Source organism: Notamacropus eugenii, chromosome 1 (genome assembly GCF_028372415.1).
Source record: "Notamacropus eugenii isolate mMacEug1 chromosome 1, mMacEug1.pri_v2, whole genome shotgun sequence".
In the NCBI taxonomy this organism is placed as follows: domain Eukaryota; kingdom Metazoa; phylum Chordata; class Mammalia; order Diprotodontia; family Macropodidae; genus Notamacropus; species Notamacropus eugenii.
Window position 1 is genome coordinate 324,996,695 of NC_092872.1, and position 6,900 is coordinate 325,003,594.

A 6,900-nucleotide genomic window follows, 5' to 3' on the forward strand; every position below is an offset into this window, starting at 1 on the left:
CTTAGACTTATGCCATCTGCAAATTTAAAGAACAATCCACCTTTGCCTTAAAAAGGTTGAAGAATACAGTACCAAAGACAGATCCCTGGGTCATTCTATTGGAAACCTCTAGCCATGTTCCCACTGAAACAATTAACAACTAATTAACAATTTGAATCTAGCCATCCAAACAGTTTTGAATCCACCCAACTCTATTTCCATCTATTCTGTTTCTCTATCTTCTCCATAAGAATATTATGAGATACTTTGCCATAAGTTTCGCAAAAGTCTAGTTAAACAATATCTCATTTTACTGAGGAGGAAATGTAGGCCCAAGAAGGTAAAATTATTGACTCATGATGTAACAGGTAGAAAGTGGGTAAAGCTGAGATTCAAATCTTTTGTCTTTGAGCCCCAATGTGGAACACTTTCTACTGTATCATTTTGCCTCCTTTAGGTAAAAAAAGACCTGCCTTTGAGTTTTGGTTCTGCCATTTTTCAGCTGCATGACTTTGAATATATCATATCAGTTCTCTAAGCCTACTTGTTCCCCTTTTAAATAAGGATACTAGGAATCACAGGATAGAATTTAAGAACTCAGTTTATCCTCATTTTGTAAATGAAGAAATTGAGACCTTTGGGAATGAGATTTGCCCAGTGTCATACAAAGGTAAGTGGTAGAACTAAGATATGAACAAGGGCTTTAGATTCCAAATTCAGCACTCTTGCCACTGTATCACACTTGCATAAATTAATTCACAGTACTCTTGTGAGAAGATCATATTTTGTAACCTATCATTATTACTATAAAAAGTGAAAGTGATAGAGTAGGTATGTAAATTTTTTTTCCCCAATATCATCTTCTGTTCTTATCAAAATGGTCTATTTATCTTTCATGATTTCTTCTATCCAATGTTTAACTAAAACCTTCCCATAGCAATAGTTGAGAAACTTTTGTCCTTCCATTCTCCTCTTTTTTAAAAAATGATGTGGCAGACTCAGAGCATTTTCACTGGCTGTTCCCAATGCCTGGAATGTTCTTCTTTCTCTTTTCTGTCTTTTAGTTTCCCAGGCTTCCTTCAAGGCTCAGTTTAAGTTCAACCTTCTGCAATAAAGCTTTCCCAGTTCTCATTAATTTTACTGGCTTTTGTCTGAGAATACCCCCATTTTAACTTTTACAGTTTAAATTTATGTTGCACATCATTCTGGAACTTATTGCACTTTATGATATGAGGTGAAGGTCTAAGTCAATTTCTTGCCAAACTATGTTATAGTTTCCCCAGCATACCACATTAAATATGAATTCCTTGTCCAAGTAGTTTGTGTTCTTAGGTTAATTGAACTCAGAGTTGGGAGATGAAGTGTTGTGTTTAAGGAGTAGCCAAGAGGCTAATGTCACTGGAATATTTTGTTCCTTATGTGTGAGCAACATGATGAAGGCCAGTTTGGTTGAATTACTTAATGTGTGAAGAGGAATAATGTGTATGGAATGATAAATTGGAGCCAGATAGTGAATAAGTTTGTATTTGATTCTAGAGATCTTAAGTAGTTACTACAACAATAAATTGTTCTCCTTAATAAGAGAAGAAGTGTGAAGTTTTGGGAAAGAAGATGAATTGTGGAAGGAAGAGACTTGAGGCATGATGAATAAGAGACTACTATAATTGTTCAAGTAAAATATAACAATGCCGCGAGTGAGGTTAGTGATTGTGTGACCAGACAAAGTCTATAAAGAGGAGGCCCATGTGGGAAATATTACAATTTTGAGAGCATTAAATGATCAGTTCTTAGGCTATTGAAAGAAAAGAAGACATAGAAAGACTGGAAAAAATAATGGAACATATCATTATTAAAGAAAGATAATTGTAGGGACATCAAGAGCTACCAACTGAAATACCTATTATTTCTACTTTAAAAATTCTTTATGAGAATGAACTGTACATGTGCTGAGTAAGATAATCCTAGAAGAAAACTGATAAAAAGAAAATATATATATTCATTAATGTGATTCCTCAGCAGGATACATCTGAATGAAAGGTGTAGAAAAATCAAGCTCTAGGGGAAGAAGGGGAAAGTGAAAGGAAATAAGTGAGCCTTACTTTCATCAGATTTTGCTTCAGGAGGGAATAACATACACAGTCAATTAGGTATAGAAGTTTATCTTACCCTATAGAAAAGCAGGGGGGAAAGGGATATGAGAGGGGGGATAATAGAAGGGATGGCAGATTGGGGGAAGAGGTATTCAGAAGCAAACACTTTTGTAGAGGGACAGATCAAAGGAGAGAATAGAATAAATGGAAGGCAAGACAGGATAGAGGAAAATATAGTTAGTTTTTCATAACATAACTGTTATGGAAGTGTTATGCATGACTACACATGTATAACCTATATAGAATTGCTTACCTTCTCTATGAGGGTGGGTGGGGAATGGGGAAGGGAAAGAATATAGAACTCAAAGCTTCAAAAATTATTGTTAAAAATTGTTTTTACATGCAATTATATATAGGTAGTGGAGTATAGAAATCTATCCTGCAGTACAGGAAAATAGAAGGGAAGGTGGGTGATAGAAGGGAGGGCAGATTGGAGAAAAGGGTAATCAAGATACATGCTATCCTGGGGTGAAGGGAGGATGGAGATGGGGAAAAAATTTGAAATTCAAAGTTTTGTGGAAATAAATGTTGAAAATTGAAAATAAGTAAATTTAATTAAAAAAGAAAACACAAGTTCAGTTTATGATTTATTGATGATTTTTTTAAAAAGCATTTAATTTGGTTGAGTAAAATGCAACTTAAATTCTTTGCCACAACAAGGCATAAATTAAGGTCATACAATATTCCTCAGTGGAGACAATATTGAACTTTGTTCAAATGATCCTCTAATTGTGTAATCTGATTAATATCAATATATTTTAATAGTTAAATGGTTCCATGGTCTCATCACTCTGAACTCTTTTCAGTTGGTGTATGTCTTAGTCCATTAATGATGTTTCATTCTCTTAAATTTTTGCCCAGGTATATCCATCACTTCTCAATAGAGGATCCACAAAATTCTCTGATGGTCTTACTCTACATCTTCACTGATGTTGGTAGAGCACTCTTATTCTCCATCTATTATCCTTTGTCCTCACTACATGGCCAATGAATCATTTCCTCAGTGATTTCCCTTATGCTACTCTAGGAAGACAGGTTTCCCTTGGCCAAACAAGTAGTCTTTGCTATTGATATTTGCATTAACAAGGAATAAATGAGGGCTAGATGAGTGGAAAACAATGACTTTGCTTCCTATGCCTCCAGACTTTTGTTCTGACTCAATTTATTTACAAATTGAAGAGCGAGTATAAGTGGAATTTTTGTTGTTGTTGTTTAGTCATTTGAATATTGTCAGACTCTTTGTGACCCCATTTGGGGTTTTCTTGGCAAATATATTAGAGTGGTTCACCATTTTATTCTCCTGATCATTTTATGAATGAGGAACTGAGGCCAATAAGGTTAAGTGACTTGCTTAGGGTCATACAGCTAGTAAGTGTGTGAGGTCAGACAAGGTCTTCCTGACTTTGGTCCAGTACTCTATCCACTAATCTGCTCTGTATATTTCTAATTGTTGGTATTGTTCTTGGTCTTCGTTCTCAAAGAGGACCAAAATGATATCATTACGTTAGAGTCAAGTTACAATGTATCCAACTGTGTCTGATGAGACCAATATGAGCTCAGAATGCTCTACCACAGGTCAGGCACAAAGAGCCCATGTGAACATTTGAGGTGGATTCTCTAAATTTATGCATCTTTTGCTTCTTTTGAGTTGCTTCAATCCTGCTTTCCTCATAAAGCACAGAAACTTCTTTGATGAGGTCATGTCATATTGGGCGGTCCTGTGCCACTTTCACACATGTCACACAATCAATTTCAAAGTTCTTCAGAGAGATCTTGTATTGCTTCTTCTGATCACCATGTGAAATCTTGCCTTGTGTGGGTTTTCAGTAAAGTAGTCTTTTAGGAAAGCATACATTTGGCATTCAAACAATGAGGCCAGCCCATCAGAACTGTGCTATCTGAAGTAGAGTTTGAATGCTTCGCAGTTTAGTTTGAGAAAGGACCTCAGTGTCTGGTATCTTATCCTGCCAGATGATCTTCAGCATCTTCCTAAGATGATACAAATGGAAATGATTCAGTTTCCTGGCATGGCACTGGTATACTGTCCAGGTTTCATAGGCACACAACAACGAGATCAAGTGCAATTACCGATAAGTTGATGATGGCACATTGATGATGAGTCTCTAGATCTTCATAAAATTTTCCTTTGACCTTATCAAAGTTCATTGTGATAGGAGCACAGGCACTGATGATGGCACTTTTCTGCTAGTGGCAATCACATTGTCATGAGCCCTGTCATTCACTCCTTTTGATAAGCATACAAGTTTGTTGACTAGATTAGTTCTGATTGTAAAACCTATGCTAGCTTCACAACATTCTCCTTCACTGTGGCTATTCCAGAAAAATGTGCATCCAACTCTGACTTCCATAAACTGATCTTCACTTTCCAGCATTTTTCCACTCAGAGCTGCTATTTGGATGAGATACCTGCTGAGAACTCTTGCAACAAGAACTGTTCATCTTTCAAGTCTCCTGGATTTTATGTTGTCTTTAAGTGTGCATACATTCCATGTGAATGGAGTCATATTTGCAGAAATTTTTGTGTGTGTGCTTGTGTGTGTATTTCAGTCCCAGGATAGGATCTTTGTCTGCCCTGGAAAATAGGTCAAGGTTGGGTATGGAGACAATTTTTATGGCATTTTTTAGGTAAATTTTTAAATTTTAAACTTAAATACAAAATAAGAAAAGAAAAAAGAAATAAACCTAAATGCTAAAAAGAAAATAATACAAAATAAGAAGAGAAAAAAATCTTTGCCATATGTGTAGTAGAATATGAGAGAGAATTAAAAATATATAGCAATAAATTTCCATTTCAAGAAAGTAATAAATATTATGTGTTGAGATGTGTTCATATTTTCTTTGCATCCTTTTACATGTTCTTTTTTCTTTGCTGTGCACTTTTTACTTTGTTCTTTTTTCTCCCTTCATCCCAGAAGGCAACAATTATATAAATAAATATACATATACGTAGGTATGTATATGTATACACATATACACAGCACATAATACACATATGTCCACACATACATAGACACATACATATATACATAAACACACATACACCTATACATATGTATACACTTACACATACATAGACTTAGATATTGATAATCATAGTTACATATGCATTCATTCGCACCTATGTAAAACCATAGTATACTTATTTTTCCTCTGTTTCTCTGAACCTCTTCCTTTATAAGTCCAAGTCTTTCTATATTTTTCCATCTCTACTAGCTTGTCATTCCCTATACCACAGCAATGTTCCCACCTTGTACTGTCTAATTATTTTAAATAGTCAAAACAATGTTGATAAATGTGGCTGACACATAGGGTATTTTTCTTATTTTTCTCTTTTGATTAAATCTATTTTAGCCCTAACTTTGTCCATGATCATGATTACCACCCTGCTCCTTTTCCCTAACAAATTCTATTCCTGATCTTTATTTTATGTTTGTATATTATTTTTTATTTCCTATCCCTCTTGACTCCTCTATTTACTTCTACCTCCTATCTTGACCTCCTATTAATTGACCTTCCTTCCACGGATCCCTCCCTTATCCTCTTGTTTCCATAATATTTAGTCTTCAACCTCCATAAGATTTTGAGTTCCAAATTTTCTCCCCCTTCTTTATTTCGCCTCTCTCCAAGATGGTGTTCAAATTAATGTAGGCTCTACACATCCATTTATATTTAAACATATTTTCACAGTAGTTGTATTGTAAAGAAGAAATAGAATCAATGGAAAGAACCATGAGAAAGAAGAAACAAAAACAACAACAACAACAACAAAAACCAGAGAAAATAGTATGCTTCAATCTGTGTTAAGACTCCCTAGTTCTTTCTCTGGATATAGATAGCTTTTTTCCATGTTTTGGAGTTATCTTAGATCCTTGCATTGCTGAGAAGAGTTAAGTCTATCAAAATTAGTCATTGTACAATGTTGTTGTTACTATGTTCAATGTTCTCCTGGTTGTGCTTCAGTTCTGCTTCTCCTTCAGCTTCAGTTCATGTATGTAAGTCTTTCCAGGGTTTTCTGTATCATTTCTTATGGAACAAATAGTATTCCCTCACATTAATATACCACAACTTGTTCATCCATTCCCCAGTTTATGGGCATTCCCTCAATTTCCAATTCCTGGTCAACACAAAAAGAGCTGCTATTAATATTTTTGTACATATGGGTCTTTCCCCCCCATTTTTATGATCTCTTATGATATAGACTTAGAAGTGGCATTGCTATGTCCAAGGATATACACAATTTTATAGCCCTTTGGGCATAGTTCAAATTGCTCTCCAGAATGTTTGGATCAGTTTACAACTGTGCCAACAATGCATTAGTGTTCCAATTTTACCACATCTTCTCCTACGTTTATCATTTTCTTAACCAATCTGACAGGTGTGATGTAGTACCTCAGAGTTTTTTTGATTTGTATTTCTCTAATCAATAGTGATTTAGAACTTTTTTCATATGACTATAACTTTAATTTCTTCATCCAGAAATTCCTTGTTCATATCCTTTGACCATTTATAAATTGGGGAATGACTTGTATTTTTACAAATTTGAACCAGTTCTCTATATATTTTAGAAATTAGGCCTTTATCAAAGACACTGGCCATAAAAATTCTTTCCCACTTTTCTGCTTATGTTCTAAGCTTGGTTGCATTCGCTTTGTTTGTGGAAAAACTTTTCAATTGAATGAAATCAAAGTCATCCATTTTGCATTTCATAATGTACTTTATCTCTTATTTGGTCATAAATACTTTTGTTGTC